This window comes from Schistocerca cancellata, chromosome 6 (genome assembly GCF_023864275.1).
Source record: "Schistocerca cancellata isolate TAMUIC-IGC-003103 chromosome 6, iqSchCanc2.1, whole genome shotgun sequence".
In the NCBI taxonomy this organism is placed as follows: domain Eukaryota; kingdom Metazoa; phylum Arthropoda; class Insecta; order Orthoptera; family Acrididae; genus Schistocerca; species Schistocerca cancellata.
This window is the reverse complement of record NC_064631.1, coordinates 542526874-542550320: the sequence shown is the minus strand read 5'-3', so window position 1 is coordinate 542550320 and position 23447 is coordinate 542526874. Positions and strand designations below refer to the sequence as shown.

The 23447-nt window shown below is 43.8% G+C and overlaps 1 protein-coding gene across 2 annotated transcripts in view; it reads left to right on the top strand.

The window, feature by feature from the left end:
* Positions 1 to 23447, top strand: part of LOC126190883 (V-type proton ATPase 116 kDa subunit a 1) — a 704052-nt gene that overhangs the window by 331634 nt on the left and 348971 nt on the right. For both annotated transcript variants that reach the window (XM_049931488.1, XM_049931487.1), the window contains exon 3: positions 7448 to 7515. The gene's annotated coding sequence lies outside the window, so the exon portion shown is untranslated. The remainder of the gene's footprint in view (positions 1 to 7447; positions 7516 to 23447) is intronic.

Sequence of the window (23447 nt, the reverse complement as noted above, 5' to 3'; positions counted from 1 at the left end):
TCCGGCATCGCCGCACCGCGACCGACCCAGCCAACACGATACACCAGACCAGACCAGAGCAGACCGCAGACTACTCACTAGCAACAACTTACTGCTACAGCTACACAGTTCCTACTGCAGTCAACACTGCTCTCTGGTCAGAGATCCTCTTATACCTTGCATATCGCAGGCAGCGCATGAGCAATACGTCGAAATTACATGTGCTCGGACCTCTTACAGTGTACTGCAGTTGACAGTCTTGTGGTCTGAAGATATAATAAGATCGAAACTGGTCACCACATTAAAATTTATGCGATCAAGACTGCTTCCATTTTATTTATAATCTGCATGTATTACAATAAGACTACTCTGCAATTCACCACCAAGTGCGTGGCAGAGGTGTCATCGAACAACTTTCAGATCACTTCTCTACCTTTCCAATCCCTAATGGCACGTAGGAAAAACAAACTCGTAAATCTTTCCGTCTGAGCTCTGATCTCTCTTACTTCATTGCGTTGGTCATTTCCCCCTTTGCTGGTGAGAGACCATAAAACATCTCCCCAACCGCAGGAGGAAGTTGGTGTTCGAAGTTTCTCGCTGCAACGAGAAAGACCTGTGTTTCAATGATTGCCGCCCTATCTCGCGAATCATATCGGAAGCATTCTCTTCCCCTTTTCAGCTGCTCTTATTTGAACGTTTTCGATGTGCTCCGCCATTCCTGTCTGGTAGAGCTCCCATACCGCGCAGTAATACTCCAGAAGAAGACGGACAACATACTGTAGGCAGCCGTTTTGGTATACCTGTAGCATTTTGTTCTGGCAATAGAATCTTTGATTCGCCTTCCACACAACATTTTCTGCATGATACGAAGATGAGTCAAATGAAATCCATAAATATTTTTTAAAATATTATTTATAGTGCAGAAGCGGTACAAAGCTGTATCACTTTTCAACATAATCTCCCGCACGCTCAATGCAAGTCCTCCAGCGCTTACAAAGTGCATAAATTCCTTTAGAAAAATATTTTTTTGGTAGTCCGCGCAACCACTCATGCACCGCGTGGCGTACCTCTTCATGAGAACGTAACTTCTTTCCTCCCATTGCGGCTTTGAGTGGTCCAAACATACGAAAATCACTTGGGGCAAGGTCTGGTGAGTAAGGTGGATGAGGAAGCCACTCAAGATGCAGGTCTGTGATTGTTGCAAGTGTTGTACGGGCAGCGTGGAGCCTTGCGTTGTCATGTTGCAAAAGGACACCTGCTGACAGCAATCCACATCGCTTTGATTTGATTGGAGGCGGTAGATGATTTTTTTTATGAGGTCTGTGTGTGATGCACTGGTTACAGTGGTCTCTCTAGGCATGTAATGCTCCAAAATGACACCTTTTTCGTCCCAACAGAGTGTCAGCATGAGCTTCCTAGCTGTTGGTTTTGGTGATGAAGAATGGCGACATTCCTTGCTCGCCCTCTTCGTTTCCGGTTGGTGGAAGTGAACCCAGGTTTCGTTCCCAGTAACGATTCCTGCAATGAAGCCATCACCTTTCCGTTCAAAGCGCCGAAGAAGTTCTTCACAAGCATCAACACGGCGTCCTCTCATTTCAGGAGTCAGCTGCCGTGGCACCCATCTTGCAGACACTTTGTGAAACTGAAGCACATCATGCACAATGTAGTGTGCTGATCCATGACTAATCTGTAAACATGCTGCAATGTCATTCCGTCTCACTCGGCGGTTTTCCTTCACTATGGCTTCAGCTGCTGCAATGTTCTGTGTAGTCACAACTCGTTGTGCCTGACCTGTACGAGGAGCATCTTCCACTGAAGTCACACCATTTGCGAACTTCCTACTGCATTCGTAGACTTGCTGCTGTGGCAAACATGCATCACTGTACTGAACCTTCCATCGACGATGAATTTCAATAGATTTCAAACCTTCACTAAGCAAAAACCGAATAACCGAACGCTGTTCTTCCCTGGTGCAAGTCGCAAGTGGGGCGGCCATCTTTATACTGATACTGCGACGGTATGTGTGCATCTGCACTATGCTGCCACCTACAAGCCATTCTGCACGCTGTTTGTAGCACGCTTATCAACTTAGAGGATAACGGCGCGAAATTTCGATTTGTTGTTACAAATTTAAGGTTTTCTTTTGACTCACCCTCGTAGTTTTAATTTACATTTTTCGTAACTGTAATCCTTAGGTATGTAGTTGAACTGACAGCTTTAAGATTTGTGTGATTTATCGTGTAACTGAAATTTAACGGATTCCTTTTAGTTCATTCGGTCCATTATTTAGATTGTTTCCACTCTTTGCAGCATACAGATATCTTGTCTAAATTACTCTGAAATTGATCCGATCTTCTGATGACTTTAATAGACCGTAACCGATAGCGTTACATGCAAACAGTCTTAGAGGGCTTGTCAGATAGTCTCCTAAATCGTTCATACGGGCGTCTCAAACCTTTCTGGTCTAATTGAAACAGAGTTGCTTCACAACCGATTATATGGAGATACAGAACCAATGGTCGGAAATGCATATTTATTGTGTTACGGACATACACTGTTCATAGGGAGCAACACGGACGAAACTTATAATGTCCAGAGCGACCACCGCCAGTTTCTGCCGCACTTTCGCAAAGATCCGGGGTGCCTGTTGTACACTTGAACAGATAGCGAGTGATAAACAGCGCACATCCCTGATCACCAGACAGACAAAGCTTAGTTCGTGGCAAAGACCGAAAGTTACTCGTCACGAAAGTTGGCTGCCGTGCATTTCATGTACGATGCGGCAGGATGTAGTGCTCTTTAAGAATTCTTTCCCAACAAGTGTCGTCCTAGTTGGAAGAGGTTTATCCTCGTGGATATCATCTTACGAGAGACGGTGACGCTCACGCCACAGAGAACCGTCAAGGTTTTCGCCAAAGAGTTGTTCGAATAGCAGACTTTACATTGAAGAGATGGTGCTGGATCGCATGGCTGATCACTCAGCAATAAACACCCGTCAGCTTGCCCGTGAAACGCACACGTCGAAGGATGCTTTGTGGGGAGTACTGGTGGAACAGGTATTACACCCCTGTCATAAAGAATGTGTGCAAGCACTGTGACCAACGGATTTTAGGCCCACGTTCACTTTCGTCAGTGGTTTTTCCACTGTAGTGCTGAACTTCGTACAGTTCTATTGTTCTGGAATGAGGCCTTACTCACCCGTGATGGTGTTTTCAACACCCATGTCTGCAGTGAGGACAATCGCCACGACGGAAACATTGGTGGCCACCAGCAACGATTTTCTGTTAGAGGGGGAGGGCACTGTCCAAGATCGCCTAATAGGATCTTATTTGCTGCCTCGTCGTTTCACTGGTCCACCTAGTGTTCCTGCGAGGTGTGCTGCCACAGTTCTTGGAAACTGTACCCCATGTTGTCTGCGAAAAGATTTCAACACGACGGTGCACCAGCCTACTTCGATGTTAATGTCCACTAGCACCTGAACAACAGGTACTGTCGTCATTGGATTGGAAGGGGAAGCCCCGTCTCATGGTCAGCGCAATCGGCGGATCTCACATCTCCGGACTTTCTCCGCTGGCGTTACGTCAGCTCGTAGATGTATGAAACCTTCGTAGAAACGGATGAAGAACTGCTTGCTAGGGCCCAAGTTGGCTGTGTCCTGGTACAACAGACACCAGAGATCTTTGGGAGAGTGCGACAGAACTTCGAGTCGTTGCCAAGCATGCGTTAAGACTGGCGGTCGTCACTTTGAACAATTACCATGAGCTTCGTTGCTGTTATGCGTTGCACGCTGTGTACTGTATGTCCATGACAGAGTGACAGCCGCGCAGGTTTGCCGCGTGGTCTTGGGCGTCTTGTCACGGTTCACGCGGCTCTCCCCGTCGGAGGTTCGAGTCGTCCTTCGGGCATGGGTGTGTGTGTTGTCCTTAGCGTAAGCTAGGTTAAGTTAGTTTAATTAGTGTGTAAGTCTAGGGACCGATGACCTCAGCAGTTTGGTCCCATAGTCCTTACCACAAATTTCCAAATTTACATAGTGACTAAGCATTTCCCACCATAGGTCAGTATCTCTATATAATCACTCGTGGACCCTCTATCACCTGTTACATTTTACCCAAAAGGTTTGAGACACCGTGTATAGGTTAGGAACAAAAGAGGGCATAGAACAATTCTTTGGAGAACGCCGGATATCTCTGCTGTTTGATTCGATGACTTTCCTTCAAATACTAAGAACTGTGACCTTTCGGACAGGAAACCACGAACCAGTCGCACGACTGAGACGATACTTCACAGGCATGCGATATGATTAGAAGCCACTTGCGAGGAATGATGTCAAAAGCTTTCTAGAAATCTAGAAATATGGAACCAATACGAGATACCCTGTCAATAGCAGTGATTACTTTATGAGAATAAAGAGCCAGTTGTCTTTTACAAGAATGATATTTTCTGAATGCGTACGGATTACATGTCAATCTTTTTTTAAGGTAATTCGTAATGTTGGTACGCAGAATATGTTCCAAAATCGTACTGCACATGAATATGTAAGTCAGCGGATTAGTTGTTTCCTTTCTTCTGTGTTGGTGTTATCTGTGCAGCTTTACAGTCCTTAACTTCGGATCTAACGACGAGCGAGTAGTTCGAAGTAACTGCTAAATACGGAGATCTTACATCAGCATACAGCGAAAGGAACCCAATTCGTGTACAATGTCGACTATAAGACTCGCCTAGTTAAGAAAAGGTGGGGAGATTTCTTAGCTAAGCAAATAAGTCATTGACATTGCATAAAACCGTGAGATACTGATACGATATGATCCCTTAATTAGTTTGAGGTACAACTTAAATGAATAGCACAATGCATTTAAACCTGTATAGGACCAGAAGTCACGGCTCGGTTGACAGAAGAAAATGACACACGATAATTACTGAAATAACAAGTTTGTTTACGTGGCCATATTCCGCAGCAAGCATATAAATGCTTGTTTGGTAAATAAAACTGCCTTTTCCTGCTGCTATTTAATTTATTTACCCCATACGCGTTTCGCCTTACCTTGTTCTAAGGCAACGTCAATGGGATCTATAAGGATACAAGGATACAGTTTTGTTATTTTTAGGTTATGAAACAGTTCACGTGGCGATTTTTTTAATTTTTTTTGTAAAAAAGTAATTACTTACGATTTGCTGATCTGCTTTTTCTCACATCTGGTCTGGAGGTCGCACTACCACTTTTATTACTGCCATATAGGCACAACTTTGCGTTCTGGCCTTCTTCACACTGTTCACCATGTTTCTCATTCATTCCTGTGGTGTGCTATGTTCTTTTGCCACTCTATATAACTATTTCGCCGGATACTGCTTTTCACAACGTAAATATTGCGACTCAGTTACGTGTTTCCTCCTCTTGGGCATGTTTACCTACTTGATGCCAACCTAACAAAGTACGAAGTATATGTTCAGAACTAATTTCTATTCATGATGTTTATACCATTGTGTGTGTGTGTGTGTGTGTGTGTGTGTGTGTGTGTGTGTGTGTGTGTGTCTGAGAGAGGGAGAGAGAGAGAGAGAGAGAGAGAGAGAGAGAGGGAGGGACCGGGGGGGGGGGGGAGATTGGTGCTTTGAATTGTATGGTGTTGCACTAGCTGTTACCGAGTGGGTGAAAACTTTGGTAACAGCTGATTTGACTTTTCGTTTCAGTATTCTATGGAGGGGTTACTGGATAAGTGAGTGTAAAGATATTGGGTGGTATTATTATTACATTGGACAGTATTGTTATGTATTGTTATATGAATCCTCTTTGGGAGGGTTATTTTATTATTTTGTCTATTAGTGTAAATAATGAATTGCTTGGCATGTATACTTAGTCGTTCAACATGGTTTTTCTTTCTGCTTTGGTTTTCTGTATGTGGTAAATTTCTTGCAGGGTTAGGAGGTGTTTTTTATTGTTGATCCTAATTATTTTCATGTCTTCTTCTTTAGTGGTTGGTTTGTGATGTTCTACCTGTTTGTCCTATGTATCTGCCTTCACAAGTGTTATACTGTAGTTGATGCATACCTGCTTTCTGGTGTATGTCTGTTTTTTTTTTGTCAGTTTTGGGGTGTATGTTTGTATAGAATTGTCTGTTCTGTGTGCTATGTTTATTCCCTGTCTTTTGAAAATGTTGGTGATTTTATGGGTGAGTTTGTGTTTGTACATCATTGTGTACTATCTTGTGTTTTCTTTCATCTTTTTCTGATTATCATGTCTAGTTGTTATGGGACTGCATGTTTGTGTTTGGTTCTGTTGTGTTGTTTGTGGTTTGGTGCTTTCTGCTTTTATCTTACTTTTAATTTTGTTGTTTAGCTTTGTGACTGTGTTATTATTGTAACCATTACTTCGTGCTATCTGCATTATGTCCAGCTCTCTTTGGTAGCTTTCTTTGGTGAATGGTAATGTGTTGAGTCTGTGGAGCGTGTGTCGAAGTGCTGCTTGCCTTTGTTAGTGTGCGTGGTTAGAGGATTGGGTAATGATAATGTCCGTCCACGTATACAAAGGGTCAGAATGATCGATAGGTGTTTGTTGATGAAAGTAGATTCAACGTCCTTTTTCAGGACATGGGAGATCTACGGAGCGGCGAAAAGCAAATGTCTATCTGCAGGCTGAACATTTGCAACCCACTATAAAATATGGCATGGGGCTGTATTCCGTCATTTAGTGTACGACTGAGAACTTGCAAAGATATCACGTTAAACAAATAGCGTTACCTCAACATTCTGAAGCAAAATTAGCACAGAAGTGCGAAAAAGTTTGGAATTAGATCTACATTCAAATATTTCAAAGGCTAAATGATTTTTTGCAAAAGAACGGCTTGTTCATCACCATCCAAAAGCTATTCTGGTACCACTTAAGTAACTAGACTTTCACTCCACAGTAAATTCATGGCACGCACTCTATAGAAGGGTCAGGAGATTTCCAGTCAGCTCCCAAAAAAGACATGAAAAAGAAGCTGACGGAAGAATGGAAACTAATTATTCCTGGGTTAGCCACGAAACTATCTGGTAACATCCTCCCTTCTTGAGTCTCAAAAATCTTGCTGTTACGTTTTTCCTTTTAGCATATTAAATAAAATTTTAACGTTCGGTACATACATAAACTGACAAGTATGTTTTCTTGTTTCCATAGTTTAATGATATTACGCACCAGACATGGCCGCAGGCTACATTTATTCGGTGTTTCGCCTGCCACAAAAGGCATGTCCAATTTGTATAATTGCAGCACGTTCACCTTCATTCTCGAATGCATACTGTCTGTGTTGTATTTATACCAATTACGTTTTACAAGTGTTGTTTTGTTATCTTTCGCCAACAACTTTCAACTTGTACTTCTTGTATAATCATAACAGTGTTGATATTTCTAGAGTAATTATTGAGTTGTTGTCTTACCTGTTATTGAGCTGTTGTCTTACCTGTTTGTTTGTACCAAATGTTTAATTCTTTTCAGGTGATACAGGGGTCTCGACGGCAGTCCTTGGTGTTGCAACTGTTTAGCTGTAGCGTAACACCTGAAGCGTGAGTACTTTCTAAACGACTTAATCCTCAGGGATTTGTAGATTTATTTTGATGAAAATGCACGTATCACAAACGCAAAGTCCAAGTAGTTAAAGAACTGTGCTCGCGCTGTAAATGAATCAAGAAGTACAGAATACTGTGGAAGAAAACAGGAAGGTAGGTTAACGTACCGTCGACATGAGAAGCCTCTTTCGAGTTGGTTGCGAGTATGGCAGAAAGGGGACTTTAAGTCCTGCTTCTCCAGAAAACATCTACAGTAGTAAAAAATTCCGACACATCACAAGATTCATAGCGGAATATTTACCAGATTGCTTTCTGCAAGTGGTCCAAAACTCTAGTGGCTGCTCGTCGCTCTCACACGACTGTAATAAAGTTCCCCACAGAATTTTGGGGTCAGTGGAAGATAATAGTCAGTACTTTAGAGACGATCTATTTGAGGAATATGACAAAGGTTATTTATTTATAAATGCAGCAATCAGGAGATCATTCTAGTTAAATTTTAACCATCGATCACTATCAACCGATCGTACCAGTCTATGAAGAAAGAAAATGTATACCTGATCTCTTGTCCACAGACAGAAATACACATCGCGGGAAAAAAAAGCGAAGCAGTCATGAGAAGCATAGTTCACTGGTTCTTATTCCAGTGATTAAAAAATCGTGTCAAAGACAGAGTCCACGTGTCAGCCCGAAGTACCTTACCCTCTGACCTGAATGCATGCACTGTTTCGATTGGGGGAAGTGTCGTAAAGTCGTTGTAGCCTCTCCAGAGGCAAAGTGGCCAACAACTGTTGTACCCCGTCCTTGTTTGGCTGCCCTGCGACTTCATCTTCGGTTGCCAGACTCGTTATCATTGATTTTAGGAGACAACGCCTCATCGGCTGATTCGGTTTTACGTTTCATCCGTGAGGGTGGGTTTTATCATTCGATCTGAGTTTCAGCGCATGTTCTTTGTTCCTCTGTGTCCTCCACCCTAGTGCTTTTAGGGTGGTGGTTTTAATGTGTTGCAGAGTGGCTGGCTTTTTCTTTTTATTTTCATGGTCGGCCAGCCACTGTAAGCTGCTTCCTTGTTTCACTCTCTTCTGTTGCTTGATCTCTCTGTTGTTTTCTTGTCTTCTTTTGTTCCTTTAAGTGTTCGTTGCCTTTCCTTCGTTATTGTGGTCTTTCCTTTCTTTCAGTTTTGTGTTATATGTCTAGTTTGTTTTATTCTCACACTTGCGGCATTGTTCTATTATGAACAAGGGACCGATGACCTCGTAGGTTGGTCCCTTCCCCCTGTTTTCAACCAACCAACCAACCAACCAACCTCGTCCTTGATATCCCGTCGTCTGGCACTAGGGCGGAACTGACGTCCGACCTGGTCCCACACATTTTCCACTGGAGACAGAACAGGGGATTTTGCTGCCTGCAGGGGTACTTCAACATCACGCAGACTGTCCACAGACGCACATGCCATGTATAGACGATGTTCTGTTGAAAAATAGCAACACGGTGACGTCACATGAGTAGAAGTAACACAGGAAGACGCAGGATGTCCGTGATGTGATGTTGTGCCGTCAGTTCCCTCAATCAGCACCATATGTGACCTGAAGTCGCATGTGGTGGCTTCCTGACCATAAAGCTAGGAGTAACGGCGCTGAGCCTCTCAAGGACATTGGTAGAATGTGATATTTAACCCGGTCTCCTTCACACTCGCTGATGAAGGTCATCTGGAGTAGTGCAGAAACGCGATTCACCGCTGAACTCAAATGCGACGCCATCCTTCGGCAGTTCATGCTTCCTGATCGCGGCACCATTCCAAATGCATCCGCTTGTGTTGTGTTAACAGCAGCCTACGTGTGGGACGGTATTTCCCTCGTCCAGCTGCAGCTAGTCTTCGATCAGTGGTATGGGATGATACAGAATGTTGAAGTGTGTGGATTATTTGTTCTCGGATGACAGGTGCAGATTTGAAGGGATTACGATGTTATTGGTGACCAGTGTGGTGATTGTCACTTGTGGTGGTCAGTCTTTCTCGACCGGATCCTATGTAGCTTCACGTTCCCACCCATTCCAACATAGATCTTGCTCCACCCTTCGCCCTGATTGGACTGGCTTCGACTGTGCTTGGTGGTTGACCCTCACCTTCCGCCTTCCCACTCCTTTCCTTATGGGGTCTGTTTTATCTTGAGTGTCCATCTTGTCTACCTGTGCTTCTTCCTTCATGCTCGTGTCATTCGTCGCTTTCTTTCCCTCCTCTCTTCTTCTGCCTTCTTCCTTCTTCCTTCCTTCTCTGTCAATCGTTTGTAATTTTATGACCATTTTAGCTCCCTCTTTTAGTGGGAGGTTTTATCGGTTTTTCCAATGTCGGAGGGACTGATGACCGCGTAGTTTGGCCCCTTCTCCAATCCAACCAACCAAATACCATTGCAACACAGAGCCACTGTCACATTCAAATGCGCCATGAAATAGTGATATTGCACCATTCAGCTAGCCACCGAAATGGAGATCAACAATGACATCCCTGTCAGCTTATTGTATGTACGTATCGCTGTCTCTCACTCGATGGTTCGATGGCCCTGCCCATAATGCTGCAAACATTCTCAGCTGGGGAGAGATCCAGCGACTTTGTTAACGAAAGTAGTGTTTGGCAAGCACGAAGAAAAGCAGTAGACACTCTCGCCATGTGCGAGCGGGCATTATGTTGCCGAAATGTAAGACGAGGATGGTTTACCATAAAGAGCAACAAAACGTGGCTTAGAATAACGTCGACGTGCCGCTGTGATATAAGGGCGCCGCGAATGACAACCAAAGGGTCTTGGTATGAAATGAAACGGCACTCCAGTCCCTCACTCCTGGTTGTCGGCGCGTATGGTGGGCGACAGTGAGGTTGATATCCCACCGCTGTCCGGGGCATCTCCGGACACTTCTTCGGCCTTGAATCCCATTCACTGGAGTAGAATTATCTTCAGTGGCGAGTCCCAGTTCTAAATGAGTCCCGATGACCAGCAAAGACGTGTCTGGAGACGCCTCGGACAGCGGTGGAATAGCAACTTCCTGTCGTCCGCCATGCGTGCTGACAACCAGGAGTGATTTCTGTAGTGTCATTTCTTTTCATAGCAGAACCTCTTTGGTTGTCATCCGCGGCACCCTTACAGCACAGTGTCACGTCGATGATACTCTGTGCCCCATTTTGTTGCTCTTCACAGTAAGCCATCTTGAGCTTACATTTCAGCAAGATAATACCCTCCTGCACACTGAGAGAGTTTCTACTGCTTGTCTTCGTGCTTTCTAAATCCTACCTCGGCCGAAGATCGCCGTATCTTTCCCCAGTTGAGAACGTTTGGAGCATCACGTGCAGGGCTCTCCAGCCAGATGGCCATTTTGATGATCAAACACATCAATCGGATGAATTTCGCACGATATCCCTTGGGACGACATCCAACAATGTCAATCAGTGTCAAGCCGAATAACTGCTAGGATAAGGCCTACAGGTGGACCAACGCGTTATTGACTTGGTCAGTTTGTGAAGCTATTTCTCAATAAAACATCCATTTTTCTGAAATTTTATTCATTTGTTAGTCTGTATATATACTTTACATAAACCGATTTCAACCGCATTCGGGCAATTCCTTCGTGTTGCGTCTTTTTTTTTCTTTTTTCTTTTTTTTTTCTTAGTGTATTTGTCCTGGGTATTAGTTTCGTGGGTAGGAGCACGCAATCATAATAATTTAATTAACACCTCAAAAAATCAAGCTGGGAGCATGAAACTTGATGGTACACGTATTCTTTCAATGCGGCATACTTTTCCCAGTGGTATGTTAATTCGTGGGGGAATTTGCATTTTGGCTCTTCCGGAAGTGTTCCTGGTTCAGTGGCTCTGAGCACTATTGGAATTAAGTGCTGAGGTCATCAGTCCCCTAGAATTTAGAATTACTTAAACCTAACTAACCTAAGGACATCACACACATCCATGCCCGAGGCAGGATTCGAACCTGCGACCGTAGCGGTCGCGCGGTTTCAGACTGCAGCGCCTAGAAATGTTCCTGCTCCAAAATCACTTCGTCGTAATTCTGGAGAATGCTGCTACGCAGTAATTTCATCATCCACGACCACGAAAGGAGGAACTAGTCACTGGGTGCTCTGTAGAGAATGCAGGGGTGAAGTAAAACTTGATAGCACAAAGAATGAGTTGAGGAGCTGTGTAGCAAAAGCACCACCTCGAATAGCTTACTGCGACACGTCGTCTTCGGTGACTCCAGTAAACTCGTTAGAAGATTCCAGTTGTATACTGTAGCCGTCCGCTGTGGCCGAGCGGTTCTAAGCGCTTCAGTCCGGAACCGCGCTGTTGCTACGGTCGCAGGTTCGAATCCAGCCTCGGTCATGGATGTGTGTGCTGTCCTTAGGTTAGTTAGGTTTAAGTAGTTCTAAGTTCTAGGGGACTGATGACCTAAGATGTTAAGTCCCATAGTGCTCAGAGCCATTTGAGTATACTGTAACAGTTTTCCACAGCGGACGTGCCTCACTTGGCGCCTAGATACCTCGAGACTCGCCAGACGACACACCTTCCTAAACAAACTGCTGTGAACTCAAGAAACGGGCCGCACGGAGCGCTGGCTGCAGCTAGACGAACGGTCGTGTTGGCTCTTCCTGGCGTGTCACAAATGGTTCAAATGGCTCTGAGCACTATGGGACTTAACATCTTAGGTCATCAGTCCCCTAGAACTTAGAACTACTTAAACCTAACTAACCTAAGGACATCATACACATCCATGCCCGAGGCAGGATTCGAACCTGCGACCGTAGCGGCCGCGCGGTTCCAGACTGTAGCGCCTTTAACCGCTTGGCCACCACGGCCGGCCTGGCGTGTCGCCTTCGAACATTATACTACCTGATAAATCATGCGCATTACGTCATTCCTCTACCATAGATGACGAAGCATTAATATCGGCAGTTTTCAAAAGGGAAATGACATCTCGAACCGACTGAATTCTGCAAAAATTAAATTTGCATCGCAGTGTAAAATTTTGCAAAGATGGAATTTCAGATATATTTGGCAACAAATTCTGAAATAACAGAAGATCGTCATTTTAGAGTCTGTCGATGTGATGCTCCAGTGCTAATTTTTTTGTTCTCTCAAGGTCCAACAACCGGTCGCCTTTGCTTACTACAATCCCTATGTTTGGAGACGGTAACCGTTCGAAATGGCGCAAAGAGCTTGTGGCAATACGATGATCAGCGCCTCCCGCACTTCGTGGAGATTACTCTAGAGAGATCCTAGCTTTGTAATTAGTATTTTGTCTTTGTAGTTTTTCTGTAATAGTCGTGAGAAGAATGTGGAACGATTTTGCAGGCAGTCGTAAATAACCAAAAAATGTGTTTTGAATCTCCCGAAGTTGTTTGTAAACGTGTCGAGTTCACCACGTCCACTTCTGTCACTATTAATACTTTAGCATGATGGTAGTTTCCATAACAGTTCATATTTCAAAAATATATTTTCTGTGGGAAGGATTTTCTGACTCATCGCTGGAAAAGACATTTCCACGGTGCGCGTGAGCAACATGCTTATGGTGAATGGCATCGATGTTCCGGTGTGGCCACCGTGCATCCAAGCGCTTGCCGCCAAGCGAGCGCGCCCGGTGTGGCCGTACTCTTGTGGACATAATCCGTTATCACTCCACCATTGCGATGCCAAGAAAACAGCAGCATCTTGCCCGATGATGAGTCTTTGCCCTTTTCTTTCGTGGTCAATCTGCACGTTTCCACTGCTTGCTTTGCTCTTCAGGAGTCCTAATGATACACGTGGCTCTCGTACATTGTGACGAGGCGGCTGAAGAGGTCATCTGGATTGGCACGATTTCTGGTGCTGCCTCGCTTCTGTGCATTTTTTGGACAGGTGTGAGCAGTCTAGGAACCCAGCGTGTGGCGAGCTTTTTCATGTTCAAAATGCCATATACTGTATGAGGTCGAAAATACTAATCCAGGATTGATTTTCGTTTCCCGGCGGGGTCAGGGATTTTCTCTGCCTCGTGATGACTGGGTGTTGTGTGATGTCCTTAGGTTAGTTAAGTTTAAGTAGTTCTAAGTTATAGGGGACTGATGACCATAGCTGTTAAGTCCTATAGTGCTCAGAGCCATTTGATTTTCGTTTTTCCACTGCCGCATCGATGCCCACCCTTGAGCAACAGGGCATCCACTTTTCTTGAGATTCGCAATGCTTCGTAGAGAGATAGTGTGTCAATTCTTCATTATTTACATGGGTTCGAATACAATAGAAGGGACTGCACAACCTCATTTGACATATATGAGGGCTATGTATTTTTTTTCTAAGTCTCCGATCAGTCTGGAAATTAAAACCACAGTGAAACTCCGGCGATGTGTCACGCAGTTTCTCTAGTATGCCCGTCTATCACATCACGTCGCTCTCACTCACTTCTATGCGCATAGTGTGATCATAAAGATATACAGACAACAGTATCTGCAGACAAATTTGAACTGCTGCTGAGGGGGTTTCCCTCTTCATGGTAATTCTCAACAGCGTGCTGCAAGTGCGATGAAGACACCCCCTCCCCCCTCTCTGCAGGGTTTTTGATGAGAAACGGTAACATGTGTTCAAATTTAATGGTTCAAATGCCTCTAAGCACTATGGAACTTAGAAGCTGAGGTCATCAGTCCCCTAGACTTAGAACTACTTAAACCTAACGAACCTAAGGACATCACACACATCCATGCCCGAGTCAGGATTCGAACCTGCGTCCGTAGCGGTCGCGCGATTCCGGACTGAAGCGTCTAGAACCGCTCGGCCACAGCGGCCGGCTTAACCTGGGTTTGTTGTGTTCTGAACTGAACTGCACTGGTATGTGCCTGTGATGAAAGTGAACATGAACAATGCAAGTGATGTGATTACGTAAACGCTATCTGATATATTGAGTCGCCAAAAATATCTGAAACTGTAACACTGTATTGTAGTTAACTTTCACCAAAAAGCAAAACAGTATCTAAATAAGCTACCCGGTGCCACTTTGTATTGCGTAGTGCAGTGAACAGTGGTGCAATGCACGATCTCATAGTATGTGGCTTGCAGTTTCAACACACGGAATTGATAGAATAAAAGTTCTATATAAAATTAAGAAATTAATTTTGAATGAATAAATGTCCAAAACTTTTCTGTGAAGATACCCTGTAAATTTTTTATCAACAGCCCTAGTGTGAATAGATAAGAAACGGCTGCTGTGGTCTGTGGTATTCTGGTAAATGAATGTGGGATTACTATGCAGCAGTGGTTACTTCAGCTGAATGTCGGATAAGCTTAATACAAGAGTGGAAGAGCCTAGGTATTGTTGTGGGGTGTGTTACGTGCCTAAAGAACAACAAAACGATGTAATATTATCTGTACTGTTATTATTTCAAAGTAATGACATTTTCCATTTTATAACTGAGGAACTTTTATATTTGAAAAGTAAAAGAGACACGTTTTCGTATTAGGCTACATGGTGAGGTATCTCTAGAAACAAAGTGTGTTCTCTCTGTAAACCTCCCATATTCGAGTCCAACAACCGCAAAATTTATAGAAACTGTACCACAGGTGTTTAAGAAAGTGGAAGGGGTTTGCCTTAAGACTCGTCGCAGTTTCAGTACCCTTCGTGATTGGCTGCTATAGTAGCGCCTTTGGTTGGCTGCTATAGAAGCGCCTTTGGTTGGCTGCTATAGAAGAGCCATTATTGTGTTTCAGATTTCTTGTTTGGCATTTTCAGTAGCAGTTCTACCCTGTGTCGGAGATCTAGTAGCGAGCTGTAGAAATATTTGGTCGCTGTAACTAATGTGGCTGGGTTTGGTTAAATAGAAATAAATAACTTGTTTACAACTGAGTGGTTACACTCCACTATTTTGTAACTGTTGTGGAGACGTTTTCTCCTTGTAGCGTATCGTTCCCAGGTCACGCCTTCGTGCTCGTCTTGTTCGCTGTTGTAGACGCCAAGGCCGGGTTCCGAGGATGAGGTTTCTTGTCCAGTCCTAAGATGATGAATCGGTATTTTCCTAATTTTTCTAAGTTGTTTGTGGTCTACACCAATTATTTATGCTTAGTGGCGACCATTTTTTCCTAAGAAGGGCCGTGTCGTCCAGCTGCTGTTGGAAATGAACTTTCAAATATCCTGGCAGGAAGCAGCTTCAGGATGAAGAGCGCTATTAGCCAGCTGCAATGCTTGCTTTTGGCTCCTTGAAGCTAGACGACAGAAAGACCTGAATGTAGAGTAACTCCGTGGAGTGGTGTGGAGGGAAGTGGCAGGCGTACCAAGGGCGCTGCAGGTCGAAGCTTGCGTTCTAAAAGTGTGTTGAGGATATCAAGTCAGCAGTTGAAGTTGTTCTGCCTGCTCGGGGCGCTTCGAAAGATTTCGTTAAGTACCTCCCCGCATGCGGATGTCATCGTTCGTCGATTTTCTAGGCGAGTATTGCAGGAAGAGTCTCATAGAAGATCTTAAAGCCACTAGCTAAACTGGAGGCGTTTATGGAACTATGTGGATTAGGCGAGGTCTACCACAAGACAAATTCGGTTTGTTCTAAAATAATGTGTTCCTTTGTTCACCGGCCGCTACGGTCGCAGGTTCGAATCCTGCCTCGGTCATGGATGTGTGTGATGTCCTTGGGTTAGTTAGGTTTAAGTAGTTCTTAAGTTCTAGGGGACTGATGACCTCAGATGTTAAGTCCCATAGTGCTCAGAGCCATTTATGTTCCTTTGTTCGTCCTGTAATGTAATAAAATAAAAGTAATTGTGACTCTTTTTCTTTACTGTCAGTGTAATGTAATAGAATGAATATGAGCCGTGACTTATATAAAAAGAAACACACATTAATGCCATGGCTCAGCGTAAAAGAGAAATAACTAATGTAGGAATATTATTAACCGTGCAGTATGTTGTTTAATTTAGCCGGACGCGTATAAGCACCCAGTAAACTAGCTCAGTTCTCAGGAGGTACGGAATTTTAAATACTCATTTATTTAACTATTAAAACACCACAGACATTCCTCAATATGTGGCTAGTCGACGTCAAGTTAAAAGCCGTGTGCTTACAGCACTAGAGAATATTTCACCAGTCCGTTTACTGTATAATAATAAATTTCTTAACTCAAAATCGTGGTTTCATCTTGATTCCCAACATAAGATAAGCTTTTGCAAATGAAATCTTATACCAGAACTAGAATCCTGTGACGAGGCGTTCCTGCCTGGGGTGTTATCTCGCAACTTTGAGAAAATCTGAAAGTGAATCTTATCAAATTATTTGCAGCGGCCGCCAGGCTCGTAGAATCTGAAAGAAAGGTTTAGTTTTCTCACCGGCGGCACGTCTCGACGATGAGCTAAAAGAAAGTTCTTAATTATTTTTTAAGATGGCTCCTAACAATAAAGAATTTCTGTCAAGGCCCATGTCTACTCGAGACAAGCAAGGTTTAGGATTACAAATGATTTCAACACGGACACAATTTTTAAGTTAGAAACAACTCTCAGTTTTGTTAATAACTTACATTGGCTGATACATCAAGATAAACCTCCGTTAAACTCTCCTTACGGTTCGCGTCCAGAATAGTAATGACAAAAGAGGTCAGAGTTCAAACACAGAGTCTCAGTTCCATGGAATGGGCACATATTGTAGCATAATATATTGTTCCTTGGTAAAACTCGCAAGTTACTCATACAATACTTATCGTAAAAACATGTAATCTATACATTTCACATTCATGTCCACCCAGGAGAAACAGTACAGTCCTTCCCCGTTTTGACTTCTGTCTTTTATCAGCGATAGTTGCAAAAAAATCGACTTGGAGGGTCGCAGAGACGGTTTGTGGTGATCATTTTCCGATCTAGAGGTTGGGTCCAAGTCCATGGACTGTAGCTGGATAGTTTCAGGGCACTGATTAGCGGTGTAGGATAAGTGGTTGTTTCAACAATACAACGATGTCGGGCGGGTCGAAGCGAGGCTGGCGACCCTTGCTTAGAACGATTTAACGGCGTAGTAACCCCTCCCCCCCCCACCCCTACGTAGGTGTGGTCGCTAACGCGCACCTGTGCGCACAGGCAAACCGGTATTAATCTAGTGGAAAATGTCATTGCGATTATTTGGCTGGTAAAGGAAGGAGACGTAGTGACCTAAAGCTCCTGATCACCAGTCTTTGGGCCAATGTCCTGGGTTAAATTCCAAACCGCTCCGCAGTGTCTCGTTAAATGATGGCATGTGACACTGTTGGAGGACATCCGTCCGTCAGATGGGGACGGTAACCTGGTAACCACGGCTGCCCCATTATTGCTATTTGACGGGGGGGAGGGGGGGGGGGGTTGCAGGCTATGTGCCGGCACTGTGTTTCGCCGTCTCACTTCGCTTCATCCATTACAACACACCCCCACTACTATATTGCGCAAGCATTCAGCGTAATCATCTACACGACACAGATACACACTTGACACTTCATAACAGGTTGGAGGAAGGAAACGGCAAACCATCTCCACTGACTCCTTGCCATCAGCGGCGGAGCAGGATTCTGTGAGTATGAGACTACTTAAACATTGCAGCAGTGCAGAGGATTAGACCGGTTCCAGCAACAAATGTTTCAGAGTAGTTCAACGGAGCAGCGTATTGTAACATAACAGGTGGAACCTAAAATGGAGTCACCCACAAATACGAGGGTTGGAACTTTAATAACGGCAACTGTTTTTTACACAAAATTCACACAAAATAGATACGTGTTTCAAAGTTTTACTGACGTTCAAAGTAGTCACTAGCATTATGTGTAACTCGTTGCCAGCGATGCGGAAGTCGTAGGATACTCTTAGCTGTACCAGTTGTGTTGACAGTTCGAGCGGAGCGGTCTATTGCCCGACGAATTTGTAGCAGTTCTGAAGCGAATGCCGTGAAGTTTAGAAATCGACTTGAACTCACGAGGGTTTAAGTCAGGGGAGTGCGGTAGGTGGTATAGCACTTAGCACCCTCATCTGTCAAACAAATCAGTAGCAGCTTGCACTGTACGTGCTTGAACATTGTCCTGCAAAATGATGGTCAGGTCCTGCGGAATGTGTGAGCACTTCTCTCTCTATGCTGTTCACATTTGGATCACAACCTACGACCAGCTTAGAAGTGATGACACTTTCTGCAGGACCTGGCCATCATTTTGCAGGACAATGCTCAAGCACGTACAGTGCAAGCTGTTACCGATTTGTCTGAATAATGGGGCTGCTAAGTGCTATGCCACCTATTGCACTCCCCTGACTTCAGCCCTCGTGAGTTCAACTCGACTTCTAAAGTGAAGGAAACACTTCACGGCATTCGTCGGGCAACAGACCGCGCCGCTCGAACTGTCAACACAACTGGCACTGCTAAGAGTATCCTACGACTTCCACATCGCTGGCAAGGAGTTATACACAATGCTGGTGTCTACTTTGAAGGTCAGTAAAACTTCGAAACCCGTATCTATTTTGTACGAGGTATAAATAAATAGTTGCCGCTATTAAAGTTACAACCCTCGTATGTAAAGGTATTAGCCTCTGCGTGGATCACTTGCACCGATATTTTGTTTTCTACGTTTATTTATTAATAAATTTATATATAAATAGTTCAAATGGCTCTGAGCACTATGGGACTCAACATCTTAGGTCATAAGTCCCCTAGAACTTAGAACCATTTAAACCTAACTAACCTAAGGACATCACACACACACACACACACACACCCATGCCCGAGGGAGGATTCGAACCTGCGACCGTAGCAGTCCCGCGGTTCCGGACTGCAGCACCAGAACAGCACGGCCACCGCGGCCGGCATATATATATTAATAGTTGCAGAAGGATTGAATAACATAAATCAAAACGGGCAAGAAAGAATAAAGTAGTTGTTTTGACGAGCGATTACTGTTGCGGTTCGTGCAATATATGAAAATAAAAATAATTGGAAGTCATCCGTTTTAGCACGTCTCTATTTCTGAAACTAATTAACATATACAATGAATTTCGTTTCTAGATGAACGGGAACCTCGAAAAGTTTTTGTCATACCTTTTCATAGGTATTCAATATGCCCCCGTTGTGATGCACCGTGTATGTCAAAGCGGTATTCAAATTGTTCCCACACAGCAACGAGCAAGTCTTGAGTTACTGCTTTCACAGATGCTGTTACGCGGTGTCTCAGTTCATTCATTGTTGTTGGTAACGGGGGCGCATAAACGGGCTCTTTTATAAACCCCCACAAGAAATAATCACATACGGTCAGGGCCGGTGCTCTTGGAGGCCAATAATGTAAGGCTGAATCATTTGGTCCAGTGTGACCACCGTTCAGTATCCCTTTGATTTAAAAGTTCCCTCACTTGCATTTGCCAGTTTGGTGGTGCCCCATTCTGTTGGTAAATGAAGTCGTTCGGATTAGTCTGCAACTGTAGGAAAAGGAAGTTCTGAGGCATATCCAGATAAGTGCTTCCTGTAACAGTGGACTCGGCAAAGAAAAGTGGACCACACCTTTCCCGTGAAACTGCACAAATCACATTAAATTTTGGAGAGTCCCTCTCATGTTGTACAACTTCATGCAGTCTTCCCGTACCCCATATTCTCACATTATGACGGTTCACCTTTCCATTTAAGTGGAATGTTGCCTCGTCACTAAACACTAAGCGTGGAAGAAAACTGTCTTCATCCATCTTTTCAAGAACAAAATTACAGAACTCCATACGTTGGTGTCACCTTCACGAAGATCTTTGAATAACTGAATTGTGTATGGTTTCATGTGTAAACGTCGACGCAACACACGCCAGACTGACATCGCGGGCATGTTGAACTTTTCCAGCTGCACGGCGAACAGATTTCTGGGGACTCCTTGTGAAACTGTGGCGGATGGGTTCGACATGTGTGTCAGACACTCGGGGATGGCCCGCTGATTTGTCTCTACACAGACAACTTGTTTCTCGGAATTGTTCATGCCTTCGTCTAATGCTCTATGCTGTAGGAGGATCACACCATACCTAGTACGAAAGTCACGCTGAACAGTTATTGCTGAACACAAATGCGCAAAACGTAGAACACACAACGCTTTCTGTTTTCCGGACACCATTTTTACTAGAATCTAAGTGGGCGCACACTGCTGCTACCTAGCGGGAACCATGTCAAACTTAAGAGTTTGCTCTTTCCAACAGTACATTGTTCACGCACAAATTTCAAATACGAGTAACAAGATAGTTATTTTTTTTAATCTGATGATTCTTTTTGATACACCGTGTATAATACTATGATAGAGTAAGTGTGTACAGAACTGTGTAATGTTTTTGGTTTAGATATAAGTATGATGCGAAAATTGTCTGGAAACGAGTGATGGTCATGCACATGGATGTTAATTTGACTAGAGCAGTGTGCCACGTGACAAAACGCAGGACAGAGACGCTTGGCTGAGATCGTAGTCTTTTGTGTGTTGGGAGCCGTGCCGATAAGGTGCGCTAGAACCGCGTAGGGTCACACGTGTTTTAGTTTCAAGATAGAATCATGGCTATGGGGTTTGTTCAGAAGCTAGTTTTCGGTTTAAGACTTTGACAGTTGTGAAAGTAGTGAAATTTACAGTGACGTGATGTAGTGAACTGTTAATTGCGTGCAACTGCTGTGCTAAAACTATTTTCTGATTCGATTGAACCATTGCGAGTAGTACCGTCATCCATTATAAAGCAATTTTCTGCGAATAAAGCAACGATATAATTCTAATGTGTGCTAAACGTACAATAATATCCTCAATTCCCGATTTCATTACTCAATTTACTCTTATATATCAGTATTTCACTGACGGACGTCATAGGCCACATTAATAATCGTCAATCGCTTATATAACGTTATAAAGCAACGGTATGCAACGAAACCCCTGTGCAGACGAGTCATTTAACAGGTTGTACTCTCGTCTGCTGGATTCCTAGCAGCAGTAGTTACCGCTAACCGTTGGTAGCGTTGCAGTATCGCGCGTCGTTCGTTGAAAAGTCTGCATTGATTCTGACAGCGGCTGCGAATTAAACTTTACGCCATCCAACGGTAGCTGCGACTCCTGGACGGAAGGAACGTGTCACTTTCAGAGACTGACATCGGTAGGTGGTTAACGAGGGAGCCGGCCGCTGTGGCCGAGCGGTTCTAGGCGCTTCAGTCCGGAACCGCGCTGCTGCTACGGTCGCAGGTTCGAATCCTGCCTCGGTCATGGATGTGTGTGATGTCCTTAGATTAGTTAGGTTTAAGTAGTTCTATGTCTAGGGGACTGATGTTAAGTCCCATAGTGCTTAGAGCCATTTGAACCATTTAACGAGAGAAGACAGACGGCGTTTGATTTCCTCCTTACTGACCAGATCAGATGGCACCGGTGTTGAAAATAGTTGATAAAGGAGCGGTGGTGACCAATTAACCTTGTTGCTCGTGCATCGAAACGAGGTTAGTTTTTGAAGTGTATTACCGGAGGATTAGGATTATGGTTCGAGAATAAAGTTTCCTTTGCCGACCGTGTGGTAATTAGGGGACGGCTGTTAGTAATGGCCGGCGGGTATTATGGTGATTTTAGGGTTTAACTCAAAATAGCGATCTCACTCAGCGCAGACATCACTCCCCTATTTTATGAGAATTGAGTGATGTAGCTGTTGATTGTATGTCGGAACTAAATTTTATTTATTTTTGAGTGTGAAACTGGTGAACGATATAATTTTCAGCACAGACTTTTACTTTTAAAGGAAAGAACTAACATTACCATACCAGTAGTACTAACATTCCCATAGTTTAACGTAGATTGTATCGTAGTACTGAAATTCCGCTCACTCAGGCGGGTTTCTCTTTCAGCCATATTTCAGTGTGCAATGTCAGTATGGGCAATACGAAGTCATGTGGTATGGGCCATGTAAGTACAAGGGGCTGTTAAAAAGTTTCCGTTGGAGGGCGTTACTGCAAAGTATATGCGACGTAGCGCGACTCCGATGCGGATATATAAGCACCGACATGTAGGAAGGGATTCATGTGGTATTCGTGTCTCTCAGACACGTGAGGTAAATGCGGAAACGTGAACTATGACAACATTATTAACAAATGGCTCCAAACAGGACCAACGTGCAGTTAGTCTTTTCTTGGCTGCCGAATGACAAACACCGGTAGAGATCCATCGGTGAATGAAGAATGTGTATGGGATGTGGAATGGTGCAACCAGGGATGCCGCTGCACGCTCTCACGTCTCCACATCGCAAATTTAACTCAAGTGGGAGACACTTTCTCGAGCACCCATCCTAGCCCTGGTCCCTCCTCATGCGCTTACCACGCCTTCGATCCCTTAAAGAAGTCGTTGTAGTGATTTAGCAGGCATCTATGACACCTCAGATAGTGTTCTTCAAACCAACATTTTAAGGAAATTACGAACAAATAAATGCTCGTACAAAACCCTCTGTGGACAGAATTATGAATCAATGAAGAAAAAAGATTCTAAATGCTATATTTGTCATTCTTGAGGGTCACATTAAACATATTCATAAAAATGCATCAGGTTATATAGTATATTTTGAATCGTTTCATATGTATTTTTAGGCATCTAAGGATACGAGTGAATTCAGTATTGGGTAGTCAATAATTAATAATATGAAAGAAGCTGAAACACTTGACTTCTATAATTATTAATACTTATGAAAGTCCAGAGAACAGTTTTTTTTATTGCACAAATTAACACTACACTTGGGGCAAGCAATTGATGGACTACCTTTGCAGTTTGGCAGTTTGCATCTACCTCTCTTCTCCGACACAATTGTTCAATGACCAACGTTGTCCTGGCAAACAACCTGTCGAGGAATTGGTTTAGATGCATGTCCTACTTTCTTCTTCTTTGCATAGTTCGCATCTGCAAATGAAGGTTTTTCCATCTTCCTCTCACTTACGTCTTTATTCATTCTGCATAGGGCATCGGCTATGCCAGCTTTGAACTGACAAAGT